The 15,539-nt window shown below is 36.9% G+C and overlaps 1 protein-coding gene across 1 annotated transcript in view; it reads right to left on the bottom strand.

The window, feature by feature from the left end:
- THSD7B (thrombospondin type 1 domain containing 7B) overlaps positions 1-15,539 on the bottom strand; it is an 808,984-nt gene that overhangs the window by 465,488 nt on the left and 327,957 nt on the right. The window lies entirely within an intron of this gene.

The raw sequence follows: 15,539 nt of genomic DNA, 5'->3' as shown, positions 1-15,539 counted from the left end.
CAACAACCCTGTTGTTAGGACTGGACCATTTATTTCTACGTAAGAGTCATTATTAGTATGTTTTCAACTAGTCAAGCGCTTAACACCAAGACAAAAAAATACAGAACTCTTTTTTCAAGAAGCAGTTTGAAATAAACGTTCCACCTATGATGAAAGGCTGTGTAGATAATTAAATAATAACACATAAATTGAGTTAAATCCCCACTGCAAAACGGATTCCACAGAACAGCCATTCTGTCTGTCCTGCTCACCATTGTAGCTCCAGCTCCTCCAATACTGACGAGCAGAGAGTTGGTATTCAACAAATATTGAATAAATACACAAATGTATTAATATGGCTAGATGAGCTCAATTCTAATCCCGATATTAAAAAGGAAAGAGTTTGGTAGCAAAAATTTGGTGAACATTTGAAAGAATGTGGAGATACCCACAGAATCCTAATATACAGGGTTCTACATAAGGTTGCATAAGCTGAGCCTGCAAAAGGTCACCCTGCCAAAGGGGCAAGTAGCGACTGAAATCCAGCCATGCTCCTCTAGCCAAGCTACACCCTCTGGTTTATGTTCAGAAGGGTATCTCTTTCTAATACTTCCACCCAGAGAGGGAAGCTTTTTCTAATTCACACAATGACACGGTTTGTGCTGCCTATGGCCCTGCTCATGTATGATCTTAAAGAATAAGAAGTACCTGTAGAGTCAAGTTGGTTTAAAAGTTCCTCCTGGAAATTAGAAGGCATACTTGCAGTCATAAACCACAGTGAGTTTTTTTATAATTGAAAACTTCGGGAAAAAAATAGAAAATGCATCAGAGATGTGTTTAGAGAAAAAAAAAAACAACTAAGAGATACATATTTTAAAAAGTAAAAAAAAAAAAAATCCAGGTGACTAATCGAGAAAAGAAATATGATCCCATATCAATGAAAACACAATAGAGGGAAGAACTAATCAGTAACAGATTAAACAGTCTGAGATTAGCCAATGTATTTAAAAATAAGATACCAACACACCACAAAGGAAAAATGGCTAGTGGAACTAAGAGCAAGGCTAACAGACGCTAGCATTGGAGGTTAGAATGTTAAATTTATTTGTTAATGATTCCAAAGTCCAAAAATTCAAATAGAAGCAGTGTGGAAGTGTCCACATTAGGCCATTTACCTTTGTAACCTCTTAGCAATGAGCAGTGTAATTTTAAAAGGAAAGACTACATTCTTCACAAAAGGAAATATTTTGGAAGCACAAAGTACCTACTTAACACAGATCACTGCCAAATAAGACACGCTAACTGAGCTGAAATTGCAATAAAATGGTGAATTACTAAAGTCCCCTTCCCACCCCATTCCCTGCTTCCTCGAGGCAAAGCAGTTATTAACACCCAGCCCTTTTTCTAGGCACTACTACAAAGTCCCAGAGAAGAGAGCACATAATCCCATATCTTGGTGACTTTATAATTTGATCAGATGAATTAGATTTGCACATTAAAACTAGGGACTGTTACAAATCAGGTATTGCTTAGGCATCCACGTGCCTAGTACCAGTTATACATGAGACAGGAATTCACAGAAGAAAAAAGATCAAGGACAGGGTAAGAAATTCTGAAAAAGCCTGGAATAACGTGGGCATAATTGTGAAGATGGTCTGTAGGGCCCTCTCTTTTTTTTTCTGGTGTCTCATTTTTTAAGATCCCAGGTATGCAGGACCCTCTTGCTGCCTTTTGGCCAATGATATACACGTTGGTGGGAAGCATGCTTGGGCTTCTCAACACTCTGAAGTTACTATTCTCTCTACTCCTTATTACATTTCCACTCGCACAATATAACTAATCCCATTTTGTATTTTGTAACCTGATACTAGAGGACATCAGAGGGAAAAATAATTCTTATAAAATAAAATTGCACATATAAATAAATATACAAAAATCCAAAAGATAATCACTCAAAAATATTCCTTTTTCTACTATGTCTATGGTACTACAAGTTTAATCTGCCAACACACTAAAACATTGAAAGAATACGCAAATTTAATCCAGCAGCACATTAAAAGAATTAAAAAATTAAAAGAAAAAGATTTTTTCCCCTTAAAATGCAAGGGTGGTTCAACATTGGGATATCTGTTAACATAACTTACCGCATGATGAGATTGAGGAAGGAAACTCAAAAACTCATCTCAGTAAGTATGTCTGTATATATATATATGTGTGTGTGTGTGTGTGTATAATGATATATGATACAATATGGTATGATATATGTGATATGATATATATGTACTATTTATTTATATATATATATAAATAGAGTACATATAAATCTATGTACACAAATAGAGAAACAAACTCCCTTACTTAATAAATGCTATCTAACATCAATCACAATCAAATCATATTTAGGGGTGAAAAACTAAATATTTAAGTCAGAAAAAAGGCAGAGATATCAGCTAACATGTTATGATCTACCCTTGTACTAGATTTCCTAGCTAGTGCAGTAAAATTTAAAAAGACATAAAAGTTATAAATATTAAATGAGAAAAGATAAACATTACTATTTATTTGTGATTATTGCCTAGAGAATTTAAGAACATCAAATAAAAAGTGTAGTAATTTATAAGATAGCATTAAAGGGGCCAGCCCAGTGGTATAGTGGTTAAGTGCACCGCTCATCAGGCCATGCTGTGGCAGCGTCCCATATGTAGGATAGAGGAAAATGGGCATGGATGTTAGCTCAGGGCCAATCTTCCTCAGCAGAAAGAGGAGGATTGGCAGTGGATGTTAGCTCATGGCCAACCTCCCTCACCAAAAAAAAAAAATAGCATAATAGACAAAATTTTAGTTATTTTCTTTCATTTCTCAATCTTCCCTTACATTTATTTTATAAAGTTACCTACTAGATTTTGTAACAAGTCTTTCTTTGGTTAAAAATATTATTGGCATATTGTTTATCTAAGTATGGAGTATCATATGTTAAAAAAAACTGTATGTAGAAAGTTTGGGGCAATAGTTTAAACAAACCTCTAGCTATATCTATGTCTTGATCTATATTAAAACCTAAATTCACTGTATTCACTACCCAAGTGCTTAGCAGACAAGAGTGATAATAAAGAACGTTCAGCATAAATTGGAGGCTATAACAGTGGGTACCAAGGGTCAACGGGGGGCAGTGGGAGTAGCCAACCCCAGGGGAGGAGGATTTTTATCACTGATATTGTTAAGAATTGCAGGTCTTGGTGATAACATTTTGTTACTTTTGATTCTGAAGTAAATATAGAGTCACAGGAAGTTACAAAAAAAAAAATGGGCATGGAAGTTCTGTGTACTTTTCACCAAGTTTCCCCCACGGTAACTTTTTGCATAACCAGAGAACAATATCAAAACCAGAAAATGGACATTGGTATAATCTACAGAGCTTAATCAGATTTCACCAGTTTTACATGCATTTGTGTGTGTATGTGTGAGTAGTTCTACGAAATTTCTTCACCTGTGTAGATTTGTGTAACGAGTAATTCAATCAAGATGCAAAATGGTTCCACCACCACAAGGCTCTCTTGTGCTATCCCTTTATAGCCACACCTACCCCCTCTCATCACTAATTAACCTGGCAATTACTAATCTGTTCTCTATTTTTTTCTGATTGGTCTAATTATCGCTTACAAATGCTCTCCAAACAATGCAGCCTTATTGCCTGCTGCAGGCTTACCACTCGCATTGCCCTGCCCTTGGTTCACCACTGGGCTGCAAGAATGCTCAGAGAAACTGGGCATTTCATCTCACTAGACTAAATCTCAAACGCTTGCCTTGGCTAGCAGTCTCTGCATCACCCGGTCCCGGTCCAGCGCCAACCCTAGGACTCACCTCCTGCCTGTCTCCCCTGCCTCAACCTCCTCCAAGTGAGAACCTCTTGGCTGCATCAGACAACATTCCAAGCACATAGCTACCCTAGGACTTTGCACTTTTCTCCTCCACCTGGAACACTCTTCCCAAAGAGCTGCAGTCTCATTCCCTTTCTTTACTTAAGTCTCTGCTCAAATATCATTTCTCAAGAAAGAATTTTTCTGACTTCCCTAATTAAAGCAATGCATAGTCTCACCCATCTCTTCACTATTATCTCTTTTCTTAGCCTACATTATTTTTCTTCATAGCAATTATCACCTTCCAATATGTTATTTTTTCCTCAAATTATCCATTATCTTTATCTTCCCATAAGAATGTAAATACCACAAGAAGGACTTTGCTTTGTTTACAGCTGTATTTCTAGTTTGTTTATAGCTATATTCCAAGTGTCTAAAACAGTTCCCAGCATATAGCGGGTGCTCAACAAATATTTGTTGGATAAATAAATTCTCACTAGTGATCATGGAAATAAACTTCAAGCAGCAAGAGTACAATTCTGTCTTATCCAGTTGGTAAAAATTAAAAACAAATTAAAATATTTATTACTGGCAAAAACATGAAGAAACTGGCATGCTTGGACACTTAACAAAATGTAAAATGGTACAGCGATTTTGGAAGAAATTTTGGCTATATCTATCAAAACCTGAAATGCACAAATCCAAAAATCCCACTTCTAGGAATCATATTAAAATACTGACATTTGACATTTAAACAAAGCTAGATGTATAGCTTGATGTTCTCCTCAATGCTATTTGTTATAAGAAATAAAAGCCCTAAATGCCCTTCTAATAGGAAATGATTAAACTAAGTAAGATCACCCCTACTATAGACATTATGCAATTGTTATAATGAGGGATCTATATATATGACTCATCATGGAAAAATCAAGTGACAAAAGGCAAGTTGCAAAAAATGATGCCAGGTAAGGTTTATTTTTTGTAATAAGGAAAAAAAATATATATCTGAATGCACATTTAGATATGTGTGTGTGTTGTGTGTTGTACACAAAATTAGACAAGGAAGTATTTATGCCAATTCATTTATAATAACTATCCCTGAGATTATTGAGGCAGCCTTGAGGGAAATTTTTTTAACTTTCTACGGTATATATTCTCTATATAAATTTTTATAATACATTTCTTTTATAAATAAAAAATGATTAGAAAAAGCAAAAATTAAATGGAATGTAGTCTCATTAAACCAGTTCAGATTAAAGTATCCTTAACATACAATGTCATAAGGTCTTTAGGATAATGTCTTATCTTTTCACTGAGAATACTTTTATTTAAACAGTTCTTAAGCCAAAGGAATAGATTGGTAGTGGGAGAATTTCAGCAAAACTATTTCTACTATGGAAGGCTTCCTAGAGCATCTCAAAATAAATCATGAAGGCAAATGCAATACTTGTATCAATCAAAGGGCAGTTTGGAGGAATCTCTAACTCTCCTTTTACTCACCACTCAATATCATGGCCCATTGGCTGGCAAACTACTCAAGGGTTTGGTGTGGGATGATCAGGATTCCATAACTGGAATTCAAATGACTACTAAGTGATAGAGAGAAAATCCTCCTCCTTTTCCTGCTGCTTAATCTTCTGAATAACAGGTTCCTACCTTGACTGGGCCTCCTCCTGGCTAACCCATTGCAGTGAGTGGATTTGCATTTGTATCACACTGGCTCTACACTACACCCAAATTGCCTCACAAATGTGTTCCTTTAGCTCTAGAATAGTAGATCCTCTCATTGCTTACTCAGTGTTTTCAAGACAAAAATTAGCAGCAGAATTTCTCAGATGTCCTGCTAGGAGAATGGGGATAACTAAGTGCAATCTAGTTAACATTACTTGAAGATAATTCTATGCACATACCCTCCTGACCCTCAATCAACAGCAACATGTCCATATGTAGAGGCTGCATATTAACACAGCAGTTAACACTCAATGAATAATTACAGGGTGAACTTCAAGCCGAAAGTAAAAGGAAAGAAAGAAAAAGACCAATATAAAGCTGCAAAACGGAATAGATGGAGGACAGAATGTTGAATGATAGAACAGAAAAAAACAACAGTGGAACACATTCTCAGTAATGCCTAGGCGTAAATACTTGGGAACAGTCTAAAATAATACAATAACCCACCATATAGAATGAACTAGAAATATAACAGAAGGAGATAAATAGGATATTGTAAATAACACCATGACTTGCTGGGATAGGGCACTCAACTAGAGTATGGCACACAATTTTCTTAAAAAAACACCCAATTTGATATTAAAAAGGAAGCAGAAAATAGTTCTAATCTGCAAAACTTTCAGAATATGGTGGTTTCACATACATTTTCTCATTAAATGTCACAGCTATGCTCACTTGCTTGGAAACCAATGAATCTAAACATACGGTGTGTAGCTCAGGGAAAGCACAAAAAGAGGTGAAGGAAGAGAAGTAACCTTTGAAGAGACTGATAAGCCCAGCCAATCTGTTGGAGGACATGGGCAGTACATTATTAATTTAGACTGAAAATCCATCACAACCCTTTCCAATGGGTAAAAGATTCCAACTTTACAAAAGAAGATATACAATGAGCACATGAAAAACCACTCAACATCTTTAGTCACCAGGGAAATGCAAATTAAAACCACAATGAGATACCACCACACACCCACCAAAGCAGTCAAAAGTAAGAAGACTGAAAACACTGAATGTTGGTAAGGACATAAAGCAACCAGAACCTCATATTTACACGCAGCTGGCAGGTTTGTAAAATCGTACAATCTATTTGGGGGAAAAAAAAAAAAAAGACTTGGAGATTTTTTTATAAAACTATACTCACTCTATTACCCAGCAATCCTGTTCCTAGCTATTTACCCAAGAGAAATGAAAGCATTTTTTCACAAAAAACTGTACAAGAATGTTCTTGGTGGCTTTAAAAATAATAGTTAAAAACAATCCTGATGTCAGTCAACAGGAGAATGGCTAAATAAACTGTCATATTCATACAACAGAATTTTACTCTTCAATATAAGGATAACAGGGATGAAATTCAGAAATATTATACTGAGTGAAAGATAACACAAAAAAGCACATACTATATGGCTCCATTTATATAAAATCCTACAACAATATAAACTAACTGAAGGTTATGGAAGTCAGATGAATAGTTGCTTCTGGTGGGAGTGGGAATAGGGGTGGAAATAGAATGAGACTGACCAGGAAGGGGCAGAAGGGAACTTTCTGGGGTAATGGAAATGCTTGTGTCTTGATATGCATTCATCAAAACATATACTTATCATCTGAACATTTTACTATATGTAAATTACACCTCAATTAAAAATCAAAGAAGTATGTTAAGGTAAATGGGAATTTCAGCTGTGCAAATACTTGATGAAAATCTCATTCAACTAAAAGCAGAACATCTGGAAAATTCTATTGACAGTACATTCATAGTAGAAATTGTAAAGGAAGTAGGGAAAGGAGCTGCTATACCAAGACAAAGTCTGACAGATGAGAAATTATCTTTGGTAGTGTAGACACGATGAGAGCATTGGCAGAAAGCAATCTGAGTGGGGTTAACTGAGATTCTGTCCCCTACAGTTCTACTTAGTGGCAATATATACACACTGTTTTTCTAACTCCTAAAGTTTTGATTTGATTTGCTAAACGTAGTATGATTAACACAAAAATAATTGACTTGTCTTAAAAAAAAAGACGAAAAGTATGACTTTAAAGAAGAAAAGGGGATAAAGAGGCCATCAGAGAATAAGAATTGGGAGGATCATATTGAGGAGGAACAGTGGCCTAATGACAAATGCTAGTGAGATAAATAGTTTGATGTAGGGTATGTCTCTTCATTTTTTTCTTCCCTCAAATCTTCAGAAAAACACCCATTTCTCATTAAATCATTGTTTCATTGGAGCTCTATTTGGACACTGTGTTCCGAGACTGAGTCTGGTTCCAAGATGCAGATGAGTCAAGAGTGGGGACCACCGTGGATGGACCACCTACTCCTCCCAGGTTTCCCTTCAAGTTCCTTTAGAGTTTGTGAAACACACAGAGGGCTGAGCTAGACTTGCATCTCGGAGCTCAGAAATGCAAGTTCCAAAATGGTCGGAGAAAAGTCCTAGGTTAAATCCCTTAAGAAGAAACATATTTTAAGGTCTCGGCTCCTCCAAAAAGGAATTCTGACCCCAAAACTGCAAGAACCCCTAAGAGAAATCAATAGAATCAAGCTCCAAGGGGGCCTTGCGGAGGTGAATGGGGAGCTCTCCAAGGAGCGCATATTTTAAAGACTGGCACAAATTTAGAAAGAAGGAAACACAGCCAAGAGCACATATTAGTGACTTCAGCAAGGCATTATAATACAGTTATAAGAGCTAAATCTTGGAATAAATTGGGCCAGTAAAATTGCTAAAGAAAGCCAAAAGAGGAGAAGGGGCACTTCAAAAGTTTTATGGTAAGAAAAATAAGTAAAACGACTGGATAACTTTTCAGCTTGGGCAAATAGAATAATGAGATATAAGGGAAAGAATGTCAATAATAAGAGTTTACTGAATATTTTCTAAGTGCCAGGGACTAAGCTAAGCATTTCATGTTTACTATTTTATATGATGCTTGAATAGCCCTGTGAGGCCAGTGCTATCATTAGCCTTATTTTAGGTTCTGAAGTTGATAGAGGGTAAGTGACTTTTTCTAGGTCACACAGTTAGCAGGGGATATGGACATTCTGAGTTCAGAGTCCAGAGCCTGCCCTTTTAGGCACCATGCAGTAATTTACCTTTCAGACTCTCACTGTTGCTTGTTATTACTGAAATCCTTGTCTACCTCTGAAAAGGGTAGAAACAACTTGGTTAAGACAGGTTCAAAAATCTAAAGTAGGCAAAAAGATTGTGTAGTTTTTCAAAATAAAACTAGCCTTCTGTTCCAGGTAAATTACAGCCCAGAATAGACAGGGAATTTATAGAACCAATGGCTCAAACCCAGTTGAGATGGGAGAGAAGGGCCTACAGGTGTTGTTTCCCTTTATACAAACATAATCTTTCATGCCTTCACTCCACGTGGCTGTGGAAGGCCTGGTCCCTGGGAATGGGTCTGTGGATTCCCCCAGAGAGAGGGTGCACATCCTGAGGCAGGTCCCATTATCCTCTGGAGTGCTGGTGCAGCTCACCCAGGTGGCCCTGTCCCCCTGGGTCCTGCCCCTCTGCAAGTTTGTACACAAGACCCCCTGGCTTCTCCATGGACCTTAATTCCTATAGGCACTGTCAACCGGAAGCTTCTGTTTCTAAGCTGTAGAAGTTAATCAACTATACTAAACATTTAAGGATACCATAAGGAAACTACATTGCACAAAAAGAAATTTGAAACTCAGTGTCCGAGTTTAGTGACCACGTCCCTTCACAGGGAATCATTTTGCCTGGCATTTCTTCCTGGAGGCCAGGCCATCTGCTCCCGTTCCATAAGGACTTGCTTCCTTCAGAGGACCAGCTGCCCTGAAACAATGGTTAAAAACATGGGCTCCAGAGTCACACTCTCTAGATCCGAATCCTGGCCCTGGCATTGTGACTTTTGGCCAGTTACTACTAGCTGAAAGCCTAGCTTTCTTCTATATGTGTATAATAGGGATAATAATGTTGCTTATGGTATAGGGATGTTGTAAGGATCTCATGAGATAACTCATCTAAAGCATTTATATGGTATTTACATCTCATAGCAGTGCCATGCACAAAGTAAGCATCAACAAATATTAGTTATTTAGATTATTTCCAGGTTCTGGGAGATCTAAATCTCTAGATCTAGAGCTGTGCTATCCAATATGGTAGCCAGGAGTCACGTAGCCACTTATAGCTATTGAGCACTTGAAATGTGGCTAATCCAATAGGAGATGTACTGTAAGTATAAAATATATACAAATTTTAGACACTTAGCACAAAAAAAAAAGGAACTGAAAAGATCTCAATTATTTTTATAGTGATTACATGTTGATATGATAATGTTTTGGATATGTTGAGTTAAATAAAATATATTATTAAAATTAATTTCACTTATTTCTTTTACTTTTTTTCTTTTTTCGTTTTTTAATGTACTACTAGAAAACTGGAAATTACATATGTAACTCACACTTGTGACTCACATTAGATTTCTATTGGACAGTGCTACTCATAGTATGGTCCATGGAGCAACAGCATAGGAATCTCCTGAGAGGCAGGATCCCAACCCCCCGCTAGACCAACTGAATCCAAATCTGTATTTTAAAAGATACCGAGGTAATTTGTATGCTCATTAAAATCTGAGAGGCACTATTCAAAAGGAAAAACTAGCTAACCTCCTGCATTGTCTGCAAGGCAAGGAGGGGAATCTCTTTCTACTTTATTAAAGAAGTTGAGGTCTCCCTTGCCCAACCTCCTCCTTTCTAAGATTCCACATAATTAGAAGACTCATTAAAATTCCCACTCCCCACCCTCACCCAAGGAACTCCGTCCCTTCAGGCTGCTTTAAGATAGATTATTTGGGGCCTTTCTACACAGGAATTTTGGACGTGGAAGTGGAGGGAGAAAACAAACCAATTTTGAACAGTTGTGTAATAAGGGAAAAAGGGTGGATTCCACAATGAGGTCAGTGTCATAATAATCCCAGGCAAAATTCAAAGGCTTTTTTTTTTTTTTTTTGGTGAGGAAGATTGTCTCTGAGCTAACATCTGTTGCCAATCTTCCTCATTTTGCTTGAGTAAGACTGTCCCTGAGCTAACATCCATGGCAATTCTCCCCTACTTTGTATGTGGGATGCCACCACAGCATAACTTGATGAGCAGTGCGTAGGTCCGCACCTGGGATCTGAACCTGCGAACCCAGGCAGCTAAAGCGGAGCATGAGAACTTAACCACTACGCCACCAGGCAGGCCCCTCAAATGTTTATTTTTAAATAGTCAGTAACCACACAGAAAGGCAATCATACTTCATTATGAAATGATTAGAGTTCATTAGGCATCCTTTATGATGAAAGAATATGAAAATATGACCCATGAGGAAAAGCTGAAGATGGGGGTGTTTGGTATAGAGAGAAAAATGTAGAGAGTATAGTGTGGCTGTCTATAAATTTTTGAAAGGTTTTTATACGAAAAAAAGATTAATATTATGTAGCTCCTAAGTACAGAACTAGGAAAAATGGATGGAAATTAATGAGAAGCAATTCAATATGAGACGTCTATGTAATAATTGGGACTTTATAGAGTAATAAATTAGTTATCGCTAGCACGCAATCTGAAACCACACTCAATCAAGGATGCTTCAAAATGAAATCATTGTGTCTGAGAAAGGTTTGTACCAGGCAACCTGTAGACCATTTCAAATTGTAGACATTAAGATTCACCTATCCCAGTTAGTAAAGACAACACGAATGGTCACAACAACACTGCTAAAGCTATACTTGGACTACTAGCCTTCACCTGTATAAATAAGAGAATAGAAGGTTATTTTGGAGCTGAGAGACAGTCACTTAATATTGGGCAGTTAATAAATGTATTGCTACTATGTTATATGAACACAAGTAAGAAAGTTTCCCTATCTTACCAATAGAGGAGGTCTATTCCATTACTCTCCAATTAAAAGGAAACATTCCCAAAGACAAACATGTGCATGGCTTCTTTAAAGAAGGAGGTGCGGTTGGGGAAGGAGTGGAGATTCTAGTAATTACAGAGATTGAAATGATAATACAGTATAGCCCTTTGAGCAAGTAGGGTAGGGCTACATATACTATTTAAACATATCAAGAACTTAGCCATGTAATATGTGTCTTTTCCGTGACTGTCCCATCCAGGCCCTTAAAATTAACCTCACCTGCCCATATCCAAAATTAGTTATGGACCCTCACCCATCTGCCAGTTCCATCCCCCAGCCCCCTTGCTCTCTCCTTCCCTAGCCCTCCTGTTTTTCCTGGCTCCGAGGATCCTCTGGATAAACATCAAAACTCTCAGATATATTCTGGTATTTGTCCTCTAACATCAAATATCAGTATACCTTAATAAAAATTTCTTTCACCTTCTATATTTTCCCCCAAAATGCTCACCCACATTCTCATTTAGAAATGATGATGAGATACTCAGAGACAGATCTATTTCATAAGTCAGGATCCTCCCACCCCATGATTTAAACGGTCAACATATTGTTAAAAAGTGCTTATAATTATAAATGGTATAAGGAAACTGCTGTGTAGAGCTGAGTTTAAAAGTATTATATGATGTTCAAAATAGGATTGGAAGAAAAAGAAAGCTCCTTTAAGAAGTCTTCTATCTGACATAAAAAGAAGAACAAAACATGTCGACCTGTGACAATGGGGTCTAAATTATACTGTATAGGGTTTTCCCCTCTATTAAGGATAAAAAAGAAATCAGGAGAAAGCTTTAATAAATTGAGCTTCAGAGTTTTAAGAAGAGAGTGAGCAGACTGACACCTGGCATATAGCCATCATGTCTTTTAAGCTTTAAGTCTACCTAAAGCCATTTGGAAACTGAATAAAAAAATAATCATCTTGTGTTTATAATAGGTTACAGATTTTTAAGGATCTTTGATATAGTATTATCACAATAGAAGTTTTCTTCAGGGTCATAAAGAAAAGCCATGCAGCTTATGTAAGATGTAAGAATAATCAGGAAACAGAAATCCATAAAATCCTAGCTGAAAAACAGAGTTAGCAAGTCATTAAAAGCTTTGATGCTAAAGCTGCAAACTCCACACTGAGCCCTGTCATCTAAAGTCATTGTCATTGGAAACAAGTTCTTACAGGAGCTCTGTGATTCCTGGGGCTGCTTTCCATTCCCTAGAACTTTAGTAGCCAAATTTAGCTGGAAAGAAATTATTAGTCTAATAAGTAAATAAGTGTGGGGGAAAAAATCAGTGTTAGTTACCAGAGAAGGTGCATATTTTGTAAGCACATTAACTTTTATGCCAGGGTAATGGAAGGAGAGCTGGACAATGTGTTAGAAGTCTAGGGCTGGCCCCATGGCTTAGCGGTTAAGTGCGCGCGCTCCGCTGCTGGCGGCCGGGGCTCGGATCCCGGGCACACACGGACGCACCGCTTCTCCGGTCATGCTGAGGCCGCGTCCCATATACAGCAACTAGAAGGATGTGCAGCTATGACATACAACTATCTACTGGGGCTTTGGGGGAAAAATAAATAAATAAAATTTAAAAAAAAAGAAGTCTAAGGCATGGGCCTTAGGTCTGCAACTGACCAGCTTTGAGAATCAGGCAAGTTTCGAAGACTGCAGGTGTCAATTTCCATATTTTAGGATAAAAATATTGAATTGTGTCAATCTTCTCTAATCTTCCTCATGTATAGGAATCACCTGTTTTATTATTTTAAAAATTTATAAATTTCTAGGCCCACACTAGACCCACTGAAGCAGAATCTCTAGGAGAGGAGCCCAGGAAGGAATATGTTTCACAAGTACTATAGGTGATCCATATAACCAGGTTTGTTGATCATTACCGCTTAAATGATACCTAAATCTCCACTCAGTTCCAAAACTCCATTTCTTTAAATCTTGCTTCAAATAATAGTTTCTCACAGCCTAAACAGATAAATGTAGAAAGGTACTATTAAATAAACAAATAATTACATAGTTTATTTTAATGAAGTTTTCAGTCTTAAAAATGATACATGTGGTTTCAAGCTTTATCCAGTCTAAAGAATACTAAATGAGTTTGAGCAACTTGACAGCATATTCGAACTAGTAAAAAGAAAATTGCAGGTATAGAATTTTGGGGAAATAATGTAATCGTAGTGTCCCCAATCAATTCTAGTTCAGTGAAAGGAGACATTACAGATAATAAGAAAAAGAGTATTACATATAAACAAATTTTCTTCAGAATGTAAGTAACTTTTACATTTTTATTTCTCATGAGCATTTTTAATACACCTGTGAGATGAGAATAAATACATTCCATTATCTTTACCTTATAAAAGGATACATTGAAGCCAAAATTGGGTAACTCATCTACCTAAGGTTAGTATCATCATCAGTGGTACAGACAGAATTAGAATTGTTTACTTAAATCCCAGTTTTTAGTATTTCTTTCCACATAATCCCATTTTATCAAAAAGTAATAACTATTATCTCCACTTTATGTACATCTGAAAATTCCCACAATAAAATCTTTAAAAAAAAAGTTTGTTGCATTGAGATTAATAGGAGGCAACTTATAGATACAAACCTTTAATTGTCTGGAGTAGAATTTCCAGAGTATTAGCTCTACTGGTCAACAATTTGGGCAAAATGATTTTAAATTTCACATCTCAAAAATTTCTGCAGGAGAAGCCAATCTGTTACATATTTATTTCTCTATCCTTAATAAATTCTTCTCATAACTTGTTGGATAAAGCTGTACATCAACAACCCAATATCTCTACAATATCTATTTGATTCAGGGAAATGGAACACATTTCCCAAGAGTATGGATGCCACAGTTTTCAAAACAGAGATGACATTTTCTAAATAAAACTATTCGTTACTTGTATTTTTTAGGCTATCATAATTGCCTTCTATGAATTAACACCACAAGGCAGGATATCAAAATATGAGGTTGCTTTTAGCCAATCAAAGATTTTGGAGGACATGGGGCATTTTATTGTTTCATATAGTGGAGATACCAATTCCTGATTATAATGGGAAAACCAACAGATCAGTCACAACATACAATTATTTTAGTTACATTTTTAATGGAAAGGGATATATTAACCAGTGTGTGCATGTGTGTGTGTGTCCATATGTGTGTGTGCGTTGTTGTTGTTGTTGTTGTTAGGAGAAAATTTCTCCATGGATCTGTCATACTTCCGCATGTCTTGTGATCAGAGATACTGACAGCTTTTGTTCCAGATTATCTTTTCAATGATGTTTATACAGCAAATAGCCTTGGAAGAGAAGGAAAATGTCATCCTCTGGGGCAAAGGTTGTCCAGGTTTGCTTTTAACCCCCCTTATAAAAGACTGGGGTTTCTAAAGCCCAGCGTCTCCCTCCTGTCACACAACTCACTATGTGTGCAGGCATTACATGTCCCCTATTGTGTTGCACCGTGGGAACTGGGGCTCAAAAAACCAGTACAAATGATGATACTCTGGCTATTGACATTGCTGAGTAACAAACTGCCCTTTGTCTCTGATCAAGGGGTCTCGTGTCTTCTGCCAGTATCCATGAAATGGATGCAGGCTAATATGTTAGCTTGCAAGTACGGTAATATCTGAGACCCTTTACCGTCCTTGATATGTCAGTTATTTACATTTGAGCTTACAAACAGCTCTCCCAACAACCACTTTTGCACAATTCCTTCAGAATTTTTTGTCTTTCAACTCTCTATTTGTGTGCTAAGAAATCCTAGAGAGTCATTTTATGACTGGCCATCTCAATTAAGTAACTCAACAGTCCTGAGAAATTTTTTGAGAATGTCACAACTTTTGTTATGTGTTATACCATACCAAAATTCTCATATCTACCACTTTTTATCTGTCAAACTGTTGCAACAGAATGCTTAAGTCATGGTCTACAGACTTCTTCCATTAAAATCAACTGGGATGCTTTGAATGGGATGCTGATGTACCTAATTCTCAAATTTCTAGTGCAGTATCAAATCTCTTAGTAGTCGATCCTGAATGTGCTCATAGAGAACTCATAGAGTAGTG

This window comes from Ceratotherium simum, chromosome 9, assembly GCF_057802395.1.
Source record: "Ceratotherium simum simum isolate JZ-2026a chromosome 9, ASM5780239v1, whole genome shotgun sequence".
NCBI classification, from domain to species: Eukaryota; Metazoa; Chordata; class Mammalia; order Perissodactyla; family Rhinocerotidae; genus Ceratotherium; species Ceratotherium simum.
This window is presented reverse-complemented; position numbering and strand designations above follow the sequence as displayed.